This window comes from Babylonia areolata, chromosome 9 (genome assembly GCF_041734735.1).
Source record: "Babylonia areolata isolate BAREFJ2019XMU chromosome 9, ASM4173473v1, whole genome shotgun sequence".
In the NCBI taxonomy this organism is placed as follows: Eukaryota; Metazoa; Mollusca; class Gastropoda; order Neogastropoda; family Buccinidae; genus Babylonia; species Babylonia areolata.
The window spans coordinates 44,660,137-44,677,636 of record NC_134884.1 but is presented as its reverse complement, the minus strand read 5'-3'; the positions used below and the strand labels follow the sequence as shown (position 1 = coordinate 44,677,636).

Sequence of the window (17,500 nt, the reverse complement as noted above, 5' to 3'; positions counted from 1 at the left end):
CATACAAAACTCTGCTGCCCGACTCGTCCTCAGAAAGAAAATATCTGAGCACACCACTCCTCTTTTGCAACATCTCCACTGGCTCCCTGTCTCACACCGAATAAAGTACAAGGTCAGCACTCTATGTTATAGATGCATTCACAAAACTGCCCCTTTCTATCTCTGTGGTTGCCTTCACCTCTACACTCCATCTCGCTCACTACGATCGGCTTCGGATCCACTCTGTTTACGCATACCCAGATTCAAACACTCGACTGTTGGCCGCCGTTCCTTCTCTGTCTCTGGACCTTGCGATTGGAATGAACTTCCTCTTTCGCTTCGTCAAGTCTCCACACTCAGGTCTTTCAAGTCTGACCTTAAAACCCACCTCTTCCCAAAATAGCCTCCCTTGCCTGCCCTTCCTTGTCTTTAGTTTCTACAGTTTTAAAGTTATGCATGCGTGTGAATGACTGGTGCGAATGCGCTTTGATTTGTCTCTGCACAATACCATTATTATTATTATTACAAGTGCTGCTGCCAAAAAACAAACTGATCTCTGTACCTACATATAAACAATAAAGTTAGTGTCAGCATTCGTATTGGTGTAGGTACATGTCAACTGCACGTATCCCCTGATAACACAACCAAGTTCATTTTTCGAATTTCGGCCAGATGAGAGTGTCAGTATTTTTTTTTCCCCCGTCGTTCTTTTCGAGTGAAAACCATTCTCACCCAGTTCCTGGTGACTCCCTCCTTTCACTCCACTGAAGATAAACACTTCTCCGCCGGCCACCACCCTACATCACCCCCACCCCCCTTTTTTTTCAACATAATTTTGTCTATATCACACTTTATTCCTAATGCCTCCGTTGTATCATTGTATGCTGACAGCTTTTAATTTGGGAACTGAGCTGTATTTTTCTGTCTGAGGAAGAAAGAAACACCGCTGCACTGTATACAGTATATACGAAGAAAAAGGGGTCGGTTGGTCCAGTACACGGACTAACAAGAGAGGCAAACCTTCAAGACTCACTTGTGATACACTTTTTAAAAAAAATACAAGCTTTTTATGTATTGAGTATAATTTCAAAATGTAATGTTTAAGATGAGAAAGATCAGTTTAAAGCAAATTAAGTCCCCTAGCATTACAGAGTAATTTCCCTTTTTTACTATCTGCACCAAAACGTTTGCAAAATAAATAAAACTTCCATGCTTAGCAAAAGAAGTTCCTGTTTGAACAAAAAATGATAATAATGACTGCTCTAACTGTTGGGTCTGAATATCAGATCAAAGTGCCAAGTTTAGAGAATACAAAAAATATATAAATATAACCGTAAATGCAGTTTGCATATAATTAGGCTTCATTCTTTTTTTTTTTTTGTGCCCATCCCAGAGGTGCAATATTGTTTTAAACAAGATGACTGGAAAGAACTGAATTTTTCCTATTTTTATGCCAAATTTGGTGTCAACTGACAAAGTATTTGCAGAGAAAATGTCAATGTTAAAGTTGACCACGGCCACACGGACACACACACACACAGAGACAACCAAACACCGGGTTAAAACATATAGACTCACTTTGATTACACAAGTGAGTCAAAAATGGACTATATACGTCCGTGGTCCAGTGGCACGGGATCTGCCAATCGCAACAGCAGCCTCGATCTGGTGCTGACTCCGTCGTGACAAGTGATCGTACTACTCCGGCACCATGGAATTCATCAACGTAACTCAAATCATGTCTGGCAAAAAAAACCCAACTACAATGACCTTCCCAACTGGTAAAGCTAATTGACTGACTGCGTGCGAATTTTAATTGTGGCCCTGTCGTCCACGGATGCCTGTGAACCAACCATCTTCAAACCAAAATGGAAAACGAAGTGTTTCTTACAACTGAGAATCCAGCACAGAATAACCCATAACCATGAGGGCGAACTCTGACAAGTCATCAGGTTAAACCCAACTCCTGTCCTCTTCCTCTCTCTACTGGAAACGCATATTCGTTCATGCTGAAAACCAGACCCCCTGCTGCAGTTTCAGTTTCAGTTTCACTTTCTCAAGGAGGCGTCACTGCGTTCGGACAAATCCATACACGCTACACCACATCTGTTGAGCAGATGCCTGACCAGCAGCATAACCCAACGCGCTTAGTCAGGCCTTGAGTGCATGCTTACATATTTGTGTACCTATGAAAGTGGATTTCATTTTACGTAATTTCGCCAGAGGACAACACTCTCGTTGCCATGGGTTCTTTTTCAGTGCGCCAAGTGCGTGCTGCACACGGGACCTCGGTTTATCGTCTCATCCGAAGACTAGACGCTCAGTTTGATTTTCCAGTCAAACTTAGGAGAAAGGGCGAGAGCGGGATTCGAACCCACACCCTCACGGACTCTCTGTATTGGCAGCTGAGCGTCTTAACCATTCTGCCACCTTCCCCACAACCTGCTGCATACACTGTCAATGTGCGACCACGTGGTCACAAGCATTCGGACATTCACAGCGGAAACAGGTTTTTGTAGCACCGGAAGATCAAGGTCAAGAAAACGATGGCGCGTGCCTGCACCTGCCATTACTCTTGAATATGCATAGCCATTCACCCACAAACACCCATCCACGACCAGTGACAGCAGAGTGACTCGTGTGTCCTGTGTACAAGTACTCAGGTGAATCAGTCAACCGTGTGAGCAAATCCTTTCACTGCACACCACAGAATGACGTAGAGCGGGAAAAAAGGCGACGTCTGCTTGATAGTGTACCAACCAATGTGTGATCACAATAAAGTGGGGGTCTCATGTCTACTTTCCTTCTTTTTTCCTCTCCTTTTTTTTTCTTTGTTGTTTTTTGTTGTCTAGCTCTGTTATCCGCTCGTTCAGTTCTCTGCTGTAGCTTGAAGTGTACTGGCTATGTTGTTCCTAATGGCTATATTGACATCGATAGAATAGTTGGTGGAACCGTCTTTTTCTTTTCTTTTTCTCCTCTCAAATCCCTTTCCACTGTAGAAAAATAACTAATTTAATTTTGATCAACCACCAGAGCACTTGCCCTTATCGTAAGTTAACTATTGTCAATTTCGTGGGCAACCGACGGTGTCGGTAGGACAATGTATATCAAGGTTTCATCGAATAGATCCGCCTGCTGCTGTGATTCGTTTTGCCGGTTTAGTCGCCCAGGTAGTATTTTTGTCTCCATTCAGTTTACTAAACTGAGGGAAGCATAAGTTCGAAATAAGTCATGACAAGTTGTGGGCTTCCATCTACAGGAATGACCACGGAATTCAGTTTCAGTTTCTCAAGAAGGCGTCACTGCGTTCGGACAAATCCATAAACGCTACACAACAGCTTGGCAGATACCTGATCGGCAACATAACCCAACGCACTAAAGAAACCTCGAGTGCATGCAAATAAACATCTGTGTACCTACCATGGTGGACAACATTTATCTATGATTGCCATGGGTTCTTTATCCAGTGCGCCAGGTGCGTGCTGCACACGGGACCTCGGTTTATCGCTTCATACGAATGGCAATACGCTCTGTTTGATTTTCCAGTCAAACTTGGAAGAAAGGGCGAGAGCGGGATTCGAACCCAGTCCCTCACGGACACTGCATTGGCAGAGAAACGGTTGTTGTTGGGTCGTTGTTGTTTTTTTGGAGGGGGGTGAGGGGGGCGGGAGGGGGGGGGGGGGTTCTGCTATCTTCCTCCTCCGCCCAAGCAGTGTTTCCATCTGCACAGAATGGTTCAGTTACTAACTGATCATGGCTACATAAAGAAATGGTGGAAATATTACTCTAAACGATATGTAGTAAATAACTCCGAAGATGGCGAATAGCAACATTCTCTAATCTATTTTTCTTATGCTTTCCCTTCTGAATTCCTGCAGTAAATAACTGGGTTTTGTAGACGATAAAGCAATCCATTATAACATCTTTTCATTTATCTTGGAATGGAGTGCAACCCACGGCAGCTTCTTCATTCTGAACTTGAAGATCACTGTGACACAGAAATGTCAAACTGATGCAGGGCCTGCTTGATGAGCCCACCGTGTGCATCGTCGATACCTCTCCCATGTCTGGTTCATGGCAGGAGCCGGCAGTGATCGAGCAAGACGTGTATCTGTAGTATATAATTCGTCGTTACCTACATCTCGTTTTCTGGACTATTCTGTGTCATCTGCTGTTTTTACATTATTCCAGTTTGCAGTGGAAAATCTTCACGGTTTTGATCTCTTTCTTTTGGAACAATTTCATCGCTGGTGCAGCCCTCAGAGTCGGCCATATAAACAAGCAATAAAAGGCACAAGGAACTGAACCTTGCTATTGCAGCTGAACTGTCTCGCTTTGTGTCTGTTGTCTGTCGTTGGACACTGTATACTGCACGTGTTTGTTTGTTGTTGTTTTTTGTTGTTGTTATTTGTTTTTTTGTTGTTTTGTTGTTGTTGTTTGGGATGTTGTTGTTTTTCCAATGTCAAGTCAGCAGAGGTGAATCACGTGGATCACGGAGAACACAGTCAAGGACGATTTTCTTTGGAACAAGAACAATCAGCTGTACTGGCAACATTGGGAGACTGCAAATTTTTGCGCACGATACCAACAAGTGTGTACACAGACACATTTCATAGAACGCAGAATCTGAAAATGTCACTGCGTCTGCGTACAAGGCCACAAAGGGCTTACTTCAAGTTCAGTCACCTTGCATGCTTCTGCGGGCACAGACGGAGAATGGGAATAAAGAGGCGTGAATAAAGCAAGCGTTCCCTCTCTCGTAAAGTACATCCCTCACACACACACACACACACACACACACAGAAGTGGGGGACAGGCAGAGAGACAACAGGGAGGAAAATGAATTCACATTTGATTAAACGTGTTATTTATGGTGCTGAATTCACAGAACACATGTAAGTCTCATATAAGCTATGAATGAAAAACAGAAACAAACAAACAAAAACAGTAATCCAAAACACGTAAGAAGTTATAAATATGTGAAAGAAAAACAGTCAGTCGACGCAATGACTGCCACAAAGTGCCACCCCCTTCCTCCCACTAATCCCTTTGCCATCCCTATGCAATGAATAGATAAGTAAACGAATAAATGAATGATTATTAAAAAAAAAAAAAAATGAAATCGAACGCTGACATTTGAAAATCATTGATCCGAACAATAATTACATAATGCTTTTCCCCTACACTCGGAATCGTTGGGAAACGCTACAACGTAGTTGCACTGGTGGCCGGAAAACTACAAGCAGAACACACGCGCTCGTACGCACGTAGGCACGCACGAACGAACGCACACGCGCGCACTCACACACACACACACAGCAAAACGATTTTCTTCCGCTCTCGTTTTCAGTTACTCATTGCGACTAAACATTTCACACTACTCATATCACGCTGACATTTCTCAACCTCTCTCTGTATATCCCTCACCACCCCCTCTCTCTCTCTCGCCATCGTCATCATCTTCATCATCACCATCTCTCTCTCTCTCTCATACTGCACTTTTATATTATTATATTTATATACATATTTGTCATTGCATTATGATTATGTACCTTTAAATGTTTACTGTGCATTTGAGTGTATTTGAATGTCATGTGTGTACTTCTATAACCTTTCGAGTGTTTTGATTTCATTTCTCTTTGCCCTGAGGGCTGGATGTAAAAAAGCATGTGCGGGCTTATTCCACTTCCCTCATTAAAAAAACGTTCGTTCTCTCTCTCTCTCTCTCTCTCTCTCTCTCAGACTGAGAAACACCTGTCGTTCTGTACACCATATGCATCATCACTGTGACAACCTCATCTCTGATGTATAAGAGCAGCCTTTGACATCTTGTAAGACATTCTGTCGTGTGCAATGCTGGTGCACTTGCACGTGAACTACTAAAGTGACCGCTGGCCAGTAATACTGGTCAGTTCACAGCACGTCACCACTGACTGGTCAGGGGAATGAGCCGCCGGAAGGTCAGCCCATGTCCAGTCTTGGTATCCACGTCTGTCAGTCCGCCAGAACTGAGGACGGATCTCATTGGTTTAAATAATCTTTAATTATTCAACAATATACATGATTACAGTGCAATGAATAACAAAAGAGCATCAACAAGCTTAAAGCTTATACTGTGCTCACAACGTTGCACTTCAATTTTATCATGACGGCTGATGAACCATATTATGACTTGTATCAAATAACATTCATAAACAGTAAGTAATGAAATAATGAAATAAAACAAATAAACAAACAGTACATAATATAGTAAAATAATGCTAATATCAATATTAACATGAGATTAAATTTATTATCACCAAAGTAATTGGCCTAATAGAAGAAAAACACGAAGAAATCTCATTGCGGCGATAGTTTGAAGTTCACAATGAAAAAGACGATGATGGTGATTTGTGGTGATGATGAAGATGACAATGATGATGTTCGATCGAGTTCCCTCAACCACCACCCCCCCCTCTCCACCCCCACCCCTCCCTATCCCCCCACCCCCACCCCAACACCACCGCGGCACTCCAAAATGACACAAATAAACCATTTCTTCCTGAGATATAATAATAATAATCATCATAATCATAATGTACTGAGTTCTACTACCACTATTACTACTAGCTATATCATTTTCATATCGTTCATGATATTGCGCAATGCAACTCGATAGGCTGTACATTCCTTTCACACAAATTCACACACTATGTACCACCCCCCTCGCCCCCCTCCAGTACACACACACACACCCCGTCACACACACACACACACACACACTTTCACATTGCGAAGGGAATGCTTGGAAAAAAAAAAAAGCCCAACAAAATGCAAATTTCACACGTCAGCGGTCAAACGCTCGCTGTTTCCTCAGTTTAAGAAACTGCATCTTTTTACTGGTCTTTTCCAAGGGACCCCTGATGTCAATTTAGCGGTCATGTATGCTTGTGTGTGTGTGCGCGCGTGAGAGAGAGAGAGAGAGAGAGAGAGAGAGAGAGAGCCAGTGTGTGTGTGTGTGTGTGTCAGTGTTTGGTGCGTCACGAGCGCGCGCGCGTTTAATTGTACGTGTTTTAATACGTAGGCTTCGTGCCGTCGCTCACGTGTCTCTGCTCGTGTGAGTGAGAAAAGACGGTTATTAAAAAAAAAAAAAAAAAAAAAAAAAAATCGATCGTGAGAGATTTTTTCAACGAGCGAGTACAAGGTATCTGCAGAATCTAGAGATCTCACCGTGACATGGGTTTTGCCGCTTTTCAGATTTCATTCTCGGCGAAGTGAAACGAAACTCGACACGCCTGCTGCCTCAGTACAACGAATCCAACGTGGTAGGGTCGTGTGGTGCCGCGCCACACACACACACATACACATACACACACACACAGACGACCTGCCGATCTGTCCCGCCGTCCGTCCGTGGGAGATCAATGCTGGTGGCGGTAGTGGCTGGTCCGCCGTCGACGACTTGAGGTTGAAAAACCAGGAATTTGAAACACCCACAGAGTTTGCTGAACGGTTCTCACACAGAACACACAACGTACTTTCCCCTCCCCCTTTCCACGGTTACTGCTTTGTCCTGAAGCCAGACCAGCTGTTGATCCCTGTCTACAGGCACCCAGGGTCACCACCTACCCGATCCAACGTGGTCGTCAGTAATGAAGAAAGGAGGGAGGGTCTCTCCACCACGGATTGGAGGGGGAAAGGCGCGAACACAACGCTCCACCGCCGCACACAAAGTCTAGCTTTGCGCGTCGAACGTGGTCTGTAGGAGCGGCGGAGTGAGTTGGTGGTGGTGGTGGAGGTGATGGTCGTGGTGGTGGTGGTGGTGGTGGAGGTGGAGGCCTCGACATTCAGACCACAATACAAGGAACAGAACTGGGTTATATCATGTCACAGTAGGGAAAGGTCGTGATCGCTGGATGTTGGCGGGGGAACTTGAGAAAAGGGTGGAGGGGTGGGGAGGAGGGGGAGGGGATTGTTCAGAAGGATTAAGCATGGTGGTGGGGGTGAGTAGTGGAAGGGGGTGGGGGCAGACGTGGGGTGTTGATGGGGAAGACGAGGAAACACACACACACACACACACTTACAACACACACACACACTTACAACACACACACACACACACACTGACACATACACAGAGGAAAAATCAAATAAAGCTGCAAGCAGGAAAAAATACGATAAAAAAAAAAAAGGGGGGTGGCGCTGTAGTATAGCGACGCGCTCTCCCTGGGGAGAGCAGCCCGAATTTCACACAGAGAAATCTGTTGTGATAAAAAGAAAATACACACACACACACACACACACACACACACACATATATGCACACACACTGACGCACAAACACACATGCACATACATGCACACACACACATTTCTGGAGCTGAGGAAACATGGAGGGAAGGTCAATGTGGTGCGGGGACGGGGTAAAAGGTGACGGTGTAGGGTGGGGGAGGGACTGAGGGGGGGGGGGGGGGGGGGCGAGCCAAGTTACTGTGAGACGAAGCCGAGGAGACGGCACTGAAGGAATAACCAATCAATCAAACTGTTTTTACACACACACGCGCGCGCGTATGTATGCATGCGCGCACACACACACGTATTCCTTCTTCTTGTATGCATGTATGTATGTATACACACACACACACACATACGCGCGCGCGCGTATTCCTTCTTCTTGTACACACACACACACACACACACTCCTTCTTGAATGTATGTGTGTGTGTATGTATATGTAAGTGTGTATGTGTATATAAAGTGACTGACAATCGTCTTCCGAAATATGAAGCAATAAATAAACATATAAGGGAACAAATCGACGTTCACTGACGAGTTTAACTCCGAGTTCTACCCGTTAATTAACTTGAGAAATCCCAGTCGTTACACCTGTCAGTTCATTGCCCTCACTCAGTCCACACTGAAACACCCTAGTCCAATCCTGATGTCAAGGAAGAAGAAAAAAAAAGAAAGAAAGAAAGAAAGAAAGAAACACACACACACACACACACACACACACACAATTCAATGGTAACCGGTTCACCCGCGTTGCCACCAAAGCGGACCCAGACGCCTAACAGTCCAGAATGGAGGAACCCCTTGACTGCTATAAACATATTACGTACGTGCATAGTGACGTCAATGATGACGTCACCAGAAAAAGATAACTCGCTCTGGAAGGCTGAAAATTGACACAGTTCGTCTAGAGTGTTACATCTCCAGACCATTTTCTCAGTTTTAGGCTGATTGTTTTGGATAATGTTTTATGACCTGAAACACCACTTCCTGCTGTTTTCCCCCTGGCACTGGTATTCCTTATGGGACTGTGACCGGAACAGGGGCTTCCTGGACTAGCCAGGGACCTTGCCCAAAGTCATACACACCTGTCAGTCACAGAACAAACTGGGTGTTGGTCGTGCGTGGGAGTAAAATAATATCTGACGTATTATTATTGTAGCGCCCACTCCAGATCAATGATCACAAAACGTTGAGCATTTTTTGTGGTTGATAGCCACAGCTATTAGTTCCACCACCCGAGTTATACAAGATAAAAAAAAAAGAGTTATACAAGATAAAAAAAAAAACACAACCTAATCATCTCTAAAAGAGAACTTATTGACTGACATGTTCGCTGATAAAAAGGCGATCGAAAAAAAAAAGAAAGGCATTATATCCACCGAACAAGTTTTTCATTCTTGAAAAAAAAGAGAGAAAAATCACACACACACACACACACACACACACACACACACACACGTGTGTGTGTGTGTGTGTGTGTGTGTGTGTGTGTGTGTGTGTGTGTTTCACGCAGCACTAGCTCTAATGTCATTTTCATTCAAGATGAAAGAACCAGGCATACATATAGTGGGGCCTTGATTCCACTTCACAAATGTGACATCTTTCAATTATTACATTTTTGTCCCAGTCTAATATCATCATCTTAGATGAACAGACTATAAATAAATAAACGAACGAACATTGTGTCATCTGAGGCGATACTGAATATTGTCCATAACTTAGTCAGTCCGTATGATGATCAGTTTTCGTTGAAACCGCTGAGAATAACCAATAATTATGGGCAAACGTTTCCTCAGCGTGGTGACGATATACCCGATCAGGGGTACGAACACCTGAAGCTCATGACTTGCAAAAGGATATTTTATTATCGAAGGAATATGAATAACTCTGGTGGCTTCTGTCACGTCCAGTCTTGTATCATATATCTAATTCTGTTCATACCTGCATCTAGATCTATACAGTAATAAAACAGAAGAGAGAACAGTCAAACACCCGGTCTGCCTGTTCATGGTCACGTGTGCACTTTTAACTTTAAGAAGCATGTGTACTTGCAACACTGGTAGTACTCAGGTCATGTTTTAAAACTCTTAGAAATATATATCTTTTATAAGGTGTGCGTGCGCACGAGCGTTCACACACACACACACACACACCAACTTCAGCTACGAAGATTTGCAATCGAATCATGAAGCGCGCGCATGTAACACACACGCACACGACTTGTATTTTAACTGTTGGCCCAACGTTAGTCGTCAGGTCACGTGTGGAGAACTTTGCACATGCGCACAATGGATCGTCACACTGACGATGTGCACGTGCACTGACGTAAGAACTGCACGCATGCGGACTGTGGCGCCATCTGGAGGGCATTCAACGTAACAGTTGTTTATCACCACTTGTTTGTTTACAATGTCCCAGAGACCGACTTTTGTAGCTCTTTCTGTGTAGAGGTGAAAGTGGGGAGGGCGGGGGAGGAGGGGAGAGACGGACGCGTTACATCTGCACAGTACAGCAGTCAATGTTGATTTTATAAATATTTCACAGCTGAATGTGGTGGAGGGTGGGTGGGTGTGTGGGTGTGTGTGTGTGGGGGGGGGGGAATCCGAAAAAAACCGGAACTTTTTTTTTTTCAATTGTCAGACACGTACCTTTGTTCTGAGTTCAGATTCAGCTGTCAGAAACTACCAGCATAATTAAATATAGTATGCCTCACAGTATTCCACGTGGAATGTGCTTTTGCAAAAACTGTGGTAGGGGTTGATAACTGAATACGAGATTCATTTTCATAAAAGACTGTCCAAAATTAGTACTTTCGTTAATACTTTTTCTCCTAAAAAGTACGTGAAGACAAAAACAAGCCTTCTCAATTACTTTGTCATTTTGTGAAGCATTGAAAAGGTTTGACAACTGCGAAAAGTCATGTAGTTAGCAAATAATGCTACGTGATGTTTTCTTTTATTGATTTTGTTTCCGAATCATGTATCAAACGGACTTATAAAACGCCTTATTGATTGTCAAATCTCCAAGTGAACTTGCTGAACTGGTTTCTGTAATCCACATAACCTGTTCAATGCTTTGTCATGTTCTGACCGTTTCTCACCCATTCCCAACAGGGGTTGAAGGATTCAGTCTTCTTGATTCTCTTCTGCGAGCGCGGTGTGTGTGTGTGTGTGTGTGTGTGTGTGTGTGTGAACGTACGTGTGTGTGTGTGTGTGTGTGTGTGTGTGTGAGCGAGAGAGCGTGCGTGCGTGCGTACTCATAGGTGCATTGAGAAATGTGATGAATAAGGACGATACGTGTTAATGTAACATGTTACGCAGTCCACTGAGTGTCATCACTGAAACACGACACAGTTCACGTTTATCACAATCAAGTGCCTCTTGCCTTGTGCAAAGTCTGCTGTTCAGTTCTCTGCAGCTCTCCATCCGCCTACACGTTATACCCCCCCCCCCCCCCCAACACACACACCCCCTCTGCACCCCCGCCACTCCTCCGCACCCTCTCCAGCCACATCTCCCCACCCACCTGGCCCATCCCCTATCGCAGCTTGCACAAAGCTTCTCGTATACGAGGACGTTGTCAGAAAGTGTTTTCACTTCAATTTCACCAGTCTCAAGAGGTGCTGCCATTTCTTTGTTTTGTTTGGCCAGTTTGTTGTTGTTGCAGTTCAAGAGCACGCACAGTGTTTATTTCAAGTCAAAGCTAAAATGCTCTCTCTCTCAAGACGAAGGGAGGTTAAAAAAAGGAAAAAAAGAAAAAAAGAAGCCGGATTCGAATCACTCCTGTGGAAAAAAAAGTCCATATTGATAGTAGCATTATTCTACGTATTTTCTGTATTCATTTGTTTTATTTCTTTACTTACTGTTTATGAATAAGTTATTTGATACAAATGATATAGTTCATCAGCCGTAATATCAAAACTGAAGTGCAAAGCAGTATAAGCTTTAAGCTTGTTGATGCTCCTTTATCTCTGTTTGCATTATTACAATGTGCACTGTTGAACAATAAAAGATACATTTGTAAAAGACAAAGGGAGACGAGGCTGCAGTGCAGTGCAGAAGCCTCGTGCAACATGACACAATCTTCACACTTCAACAGGACACTTGTTGCACGGCGTCTCGCCACGTGCTGTCTGACATGCGGGCCGTCCATTGAGTCCATTCAGCTCAGTGGGGCCGTCCTGTGGTCAACAACCTTCTGCCTTTCTCACTGACTGCTGGCGAACGGTCATCAGGGCGAACCATGTGACTCATGTGTTTGGCCCGTGATGTATTGAGAGAGAGGGGGAGGGGGAGTCGGTGGTAGGGGGGAGGGGGGAGTGAGAGGGGGGAAAGGGTTGATTGAAGACGTTAACGCCTCCTTGACTTCCCTGCGTCCCTTCCCTCACGTACACACTCTCTCTCTCTCTCTCTCTCATGGCGTTAAGGTATGCTGATGCGAAGATCAGGCATCTTCAAGTGTTTTTCTTTCTTTAAACAGCAGATGTGACGTAACATTTATGGATCACTCCCCACGCTTCGACCTTTGACACTCCTTGCAACTGAAACTGAAACCCAGTGTGGCATCCAACCGCCAGCCACTGAGTCTCAAGTCTCCTGCAGTGAACACAAAACACTTCGTGTGCAGCAACTTCCGCGTTCACTCGTATGTAACGAGAGGGTTTTTTACGGGTATGACCGTTTCAGTTTACCCCCCCTGGGCAGCCATGTACACAAAATCCTGCACAAACATCCACGTGTATATATCGTCCTTCAACCAGCATTCAGTGTCAGCTCTGCACACTTACTGCACTTACCTCACCAGACGAGCGAAGGAGAGGCACTCAAAAACCCAACACAGCTACATAATGCTTTTTTTTTTCCTTGTCAGGTAAAACCCACGAACTTACAGGCTATTTACTTCTATTTAAAGTTCGTGGGTATGACCAGACACTGAGAGCCACTGCACGGTGTATAAGCGGAGTGTGGCCTCCAGCCTTCTCGGTTCAGGAGGCAGGGAGAGAGGGAGACAGAACGAACAAAACACGCCCGGCTCACGCCGTGGTTGCCGCTGAACAAAACCAACAACACGGATGCAGGTTGATGAAGGGCAGGAGAGGGGAGAAGGGAGAGGGGGGGGGGGGGGGGGGGTGGGGGGGGGGGGTGCAGTGAGTGCAGTGAGGTGCCACCTTGTCCAAGGTGTCTCGCGACGTGACGTGCTGCTCTGCACGTGCGCCGTTTGACGACCCTCTGGCCCAATCAGTGGCCGGCACACGGCCATAGGGCCAACGGCGAGGAATGATGCAATGGAAGGGACGGGGGGGGTAACAGGTGGACAGGCGGCTGGGGAGGGGTGGGTGGGGGGGGGTGGGGTGGGGAGGTGGGGGATGAGAGGGAGAGAGGAAGGAGGATCAGTGGGAGGAGGGGGTGGGGGGGGAGGATGAATGAGACAGAGGTGCGGGAGAACTTCACACACACACACAACACACACACAAGAGGCGACAGATACAGTGACGAGAGGAAGAGCAGATAGTGACAGAGGAAGACAGCGATGGACAGACGACAACGGAACAGACGTAGACGATATGAGACGGCATGCATGACGACCTAGCAGCCAGATCACATTCCTCCAGCCAGTAATGACGACTTCATCACACCACCAACCACCAGATCACATCCTCCACAAGCACACACTCCCAAAAACCGACAACAGCCCGCCGATTGAGCTGAATCTTACAGTGTAGTCGCTAACTCCGCCAGACAATAGATAATACAGTGCAAACACATGCCCCGGTAGAGACCTGCCGAATGTAGGTGTGGCAATATACAAGTGACTGAGTTGTCGAGTGTGTGTGGCGAATGATGGTGTAGGAAGAGAGAGTGGAGAAGGAGAGAGGGTGGTGGAGAAGAGAAAAGGAGAGTGTGTGTAGTGGGTAGGGTGTGTGTGTGTGAAGAGAGAGTGTGTTAGTGATAGAGAGAGAGAGTGTGTGTGTGTGTGAAGGAGAGAGAGAGAGTGTGTGTGTGAGAGAGAGAAGGTGTGTGTGAGAGAGAGTGTGTGTGTGAGATGAGAGAGAGAGAGTGTGGTGGAGAGAGGAGAGAGAGAGGGTGTGGAGAGGTGTGGTGGTGTGTGAGAGAGGAGAGAGTGTGTGTGTGGGGTGAGTGAGTGGTGGTGGAGGTGGTGGGTGGTTGGTGTTGTGTAGGAGACAGGAGAGAGAGAGAGGTGTGTGGAGAGATGTGGTGTGTGTGTGTGTGTGTGTGTGAGAGAGATGGGTGAGAGAGAGAGAGAGAGAGAGCGGAGTGAAGGGATGTGATTGTGGTGTGTGAATGTGTGTGTGTGTGTGTGTGTGTGTGTGTGTGAGGTGCCGGTGGGTGGGTCTGGGCATGGGCAAGCGAGACAGGGAACTCTGATTCCGCACCGGATTCTATTAATAACTATCATTGATGTGTGTCCACCCAGAGAGAGACGATACAACTCTGAACCGGTGTTGCTGTCTTTCTGTTGGGTAAAGCAAAACAAAACAAAACAAACAAACAAACAAACAAACCTGACACTTTCCCGGTTCACACTGAAAAGCTCACATTACTGATGGATCAAACTGAACTTACTGGGTACTTCAAGACTGAGTGAACACATTCAACACTTTAATCCATCTAAAAACATGCCGCTTCTCTGAGCTGAGAATTGACGAACGCATGTACAATTTGACTTATGACAGGTGAGTGTTTCCATCCCCAAAATGAGCACAATGAAACTGACATGTTAAATCAGACCCAAAGTTCAGTTGATAAGTAATCTGGAGTTTTCGTTTAAAACTGAAAATGTGTCGGATTCGTATCCACATGAGGACAACATGCAGTTTATTGATTGACTGAGTTAGGACTACAACCCACGTCTTAAGATTGACTGAGTTAGGACTACAACCCACGTCTTAATACACACCCACTACAGTACAGTACAGTACAGTACAGTATCGTATTGTATGGTACATTATGATAATACAGTATGGTATAGTAGATATCAATACATTATCTTATATTTATATTATATTATATCATATGATATATGTTTCGCTTACATTTTATTACATCCTGTTATATCAATTATATCATATGATATTATATGTTTCGATTACATTTCATTACATCATGTTATATCATATCATGTTATATATCATTATAATAATACTATTATGTTATATCCCATTATATCATATTACACGATGTATGTGTATCTGAACATGTATATTCCAGCCGACAGAGGCCCAGCCACACTGACTCCAGTCCCCAAAAGATGGAGCGAGGCGGCCAGGGGCAGGGCGGGAGCGAACGGTCGTTCCATTGATCCGTGCTGTATATATATCTCTCCCCCATCTCCTGGGAATGGCTTCCAGCCAAAGCACCCAGTAATAACATCAGATTGAGTGGAGAGAGAGAGAGAGAGAGAGAGAGAGAGAGAGAGAGAGAGGGAGGGGCTGGTGTGTGACAGTGATTGAAAAAAAAAACAGAGGACGGACACAATCCACAGAAAAGGCTTGTGTACACACACACACACACACACACACACACACGTACACACACACACACACACACACACATGTATATATATATATATAGACAGATGAGAGACAATATATAGAGAGACAGACACGGAGACGTACACGGACAGGGCCGGAATTGAAGAGAGAGTGGTTTGGGGGGGGGGGGGGGGGGGGGGGGGGGGGGGGGGGGGGGGGGGGGGGGGGGGGGGGGGAGGAGGGTTCAAGAGAGAGACTGAATCAGACACAGACAGACAGACAGACAGAGTTGGAAAGACAAGAACTGAAGTCGGGACAGACAGACAGACAGACAGACACAGAGAGGCGGACTGAGGGACAAGACGATACCGTGGAGACGTGGGGGAACATGGAAACATCACATAATTATATCAATACAAAATATGAAACACATTAGTTAACGTTGTGCTCACAAGCAGTTACAATGTAATTATCCAGCAACGTGTAACATATTGATCAAGTTTTGTACATCGTATACAAACTAGAATGAGAAGTCCCACAGACGCAACACAGACATATACAAACACAAGCAGAACAGACTGCTGGAGAGTTCCGTGCTTACTTGACTTACTACAGACATGATCTGTGCTCTCGGAATTGATTGGCTCTCCGAAATTTCGAGCAACAAAGGCGATCGAAAGATGCAGAACCTGCGAAACAGCAGGCTTCCTTTTACGATTTTTTGTTCTTTTTTGTGTGTGCATGCATACGATGGCACTTCTTTGACCAGAGTCTGGTTGTAACAATGGAGTCTATCAACTGAAAAAACGGAAGACAGCACATGTTTGCTGCTTTTGTCTATGTCAGTCGATCGCCTTGTGCATTGCTCGAATCACAGTCGAGTAAAAGTTAGATGCGCATGCGCAAGATCCAAGATGGCCGCGGAACTCTCCAGCGGTCTATTAGTAATGAAGGGAGAGAAGCGACGGGACTGAAGCCGTACAGGTCAAAGTGGGGCAACACGGACGTCACAAGACAGAAAACGCCAGGGAAGCAAAGTTTGAGTGGGAAGGTAGCGGCCCGGCCCGGCACCGCACGGCACAGGGGGGAGCACTACAGCTGGCACTCCTGACGGGAGCACCATGAATGGAGCGCTCCGAACCACTGGCACGTACTCGCCGCTCGCGCTCCGGCTCGGAACTGACTTGGCATGGCACCGCACAGTGTGTGTGTGTGTGTGTGTGTGCGTGTGCGTGTGTGTGTGCTCTGTCACTCATAGCGTGTGTGTGTGTGTGTGTGTGTGTGTGTGTGTGTGTGTGTGCGTGTCTGTCGCGCGCGCGCGCACGCGTGTGTGTGTGTATGTGTGTGTGTGTGTGTGTGTGTGTGTGTGTGTGCTCTGTCACTCGGCATACTGTGTGTGTGTGTGTGTGTGTATGTGTGTGTGTGTGTGAGTGTGTCTGTCTGTCTGTCTGTCTGTGCTCTGTCACTCATAGCGTGTGTGTGTGTGTGTGTGTGTGTGTGTGTGTGTGTGTGTGTGTGTGTATGTGTGTGTGTGTGTATGTGTGTGTGTGCGCGTGAGTGAGCGTGCGCGTACGTGTGAGACGCTGCCAAGAGCTATAAAGCTTTCCTCACACACACTCTGCCAAGAGGTAAAGGACGCCTCACACAGGAACTGCCAATAGCAATAAAGGTGCCTCATTGAGCACTTCCCAAATTAAATAAAAATCCCTTTACAGTACTGCCAGGAGGTAAAGGTCCCTTCGCTCGGATACTGTC

General features: G+C 45.6%; 1 protein-coding gene across 6 annotated transcripts in view; it reads right to left on the bottom strand.

The window, feature by feature from the left end:
- The window catches only part of LOC143285519 (b(0,+)-type amino acid transporter 1-like), an 89,586-nt gene that overhangs the window by 41,483 nt on the left and 30,603 nt on the right, over window positions 1–17,500 (bottom strand). The window contains exon 1 of one of the 6 annotated variants that reach the window (XM_076592866.1): window positions 13,049–13,270. The exons of 3 other annotated variants lie outside the window; for them this stretch is intronic. The gene's annotated coding sequence lies outside the window, so the exon portion shown is untranslated. 2 more of the 6 variants (XM_076592869.1, XM_076592864.1) reach the window with 2 other exon arrangements.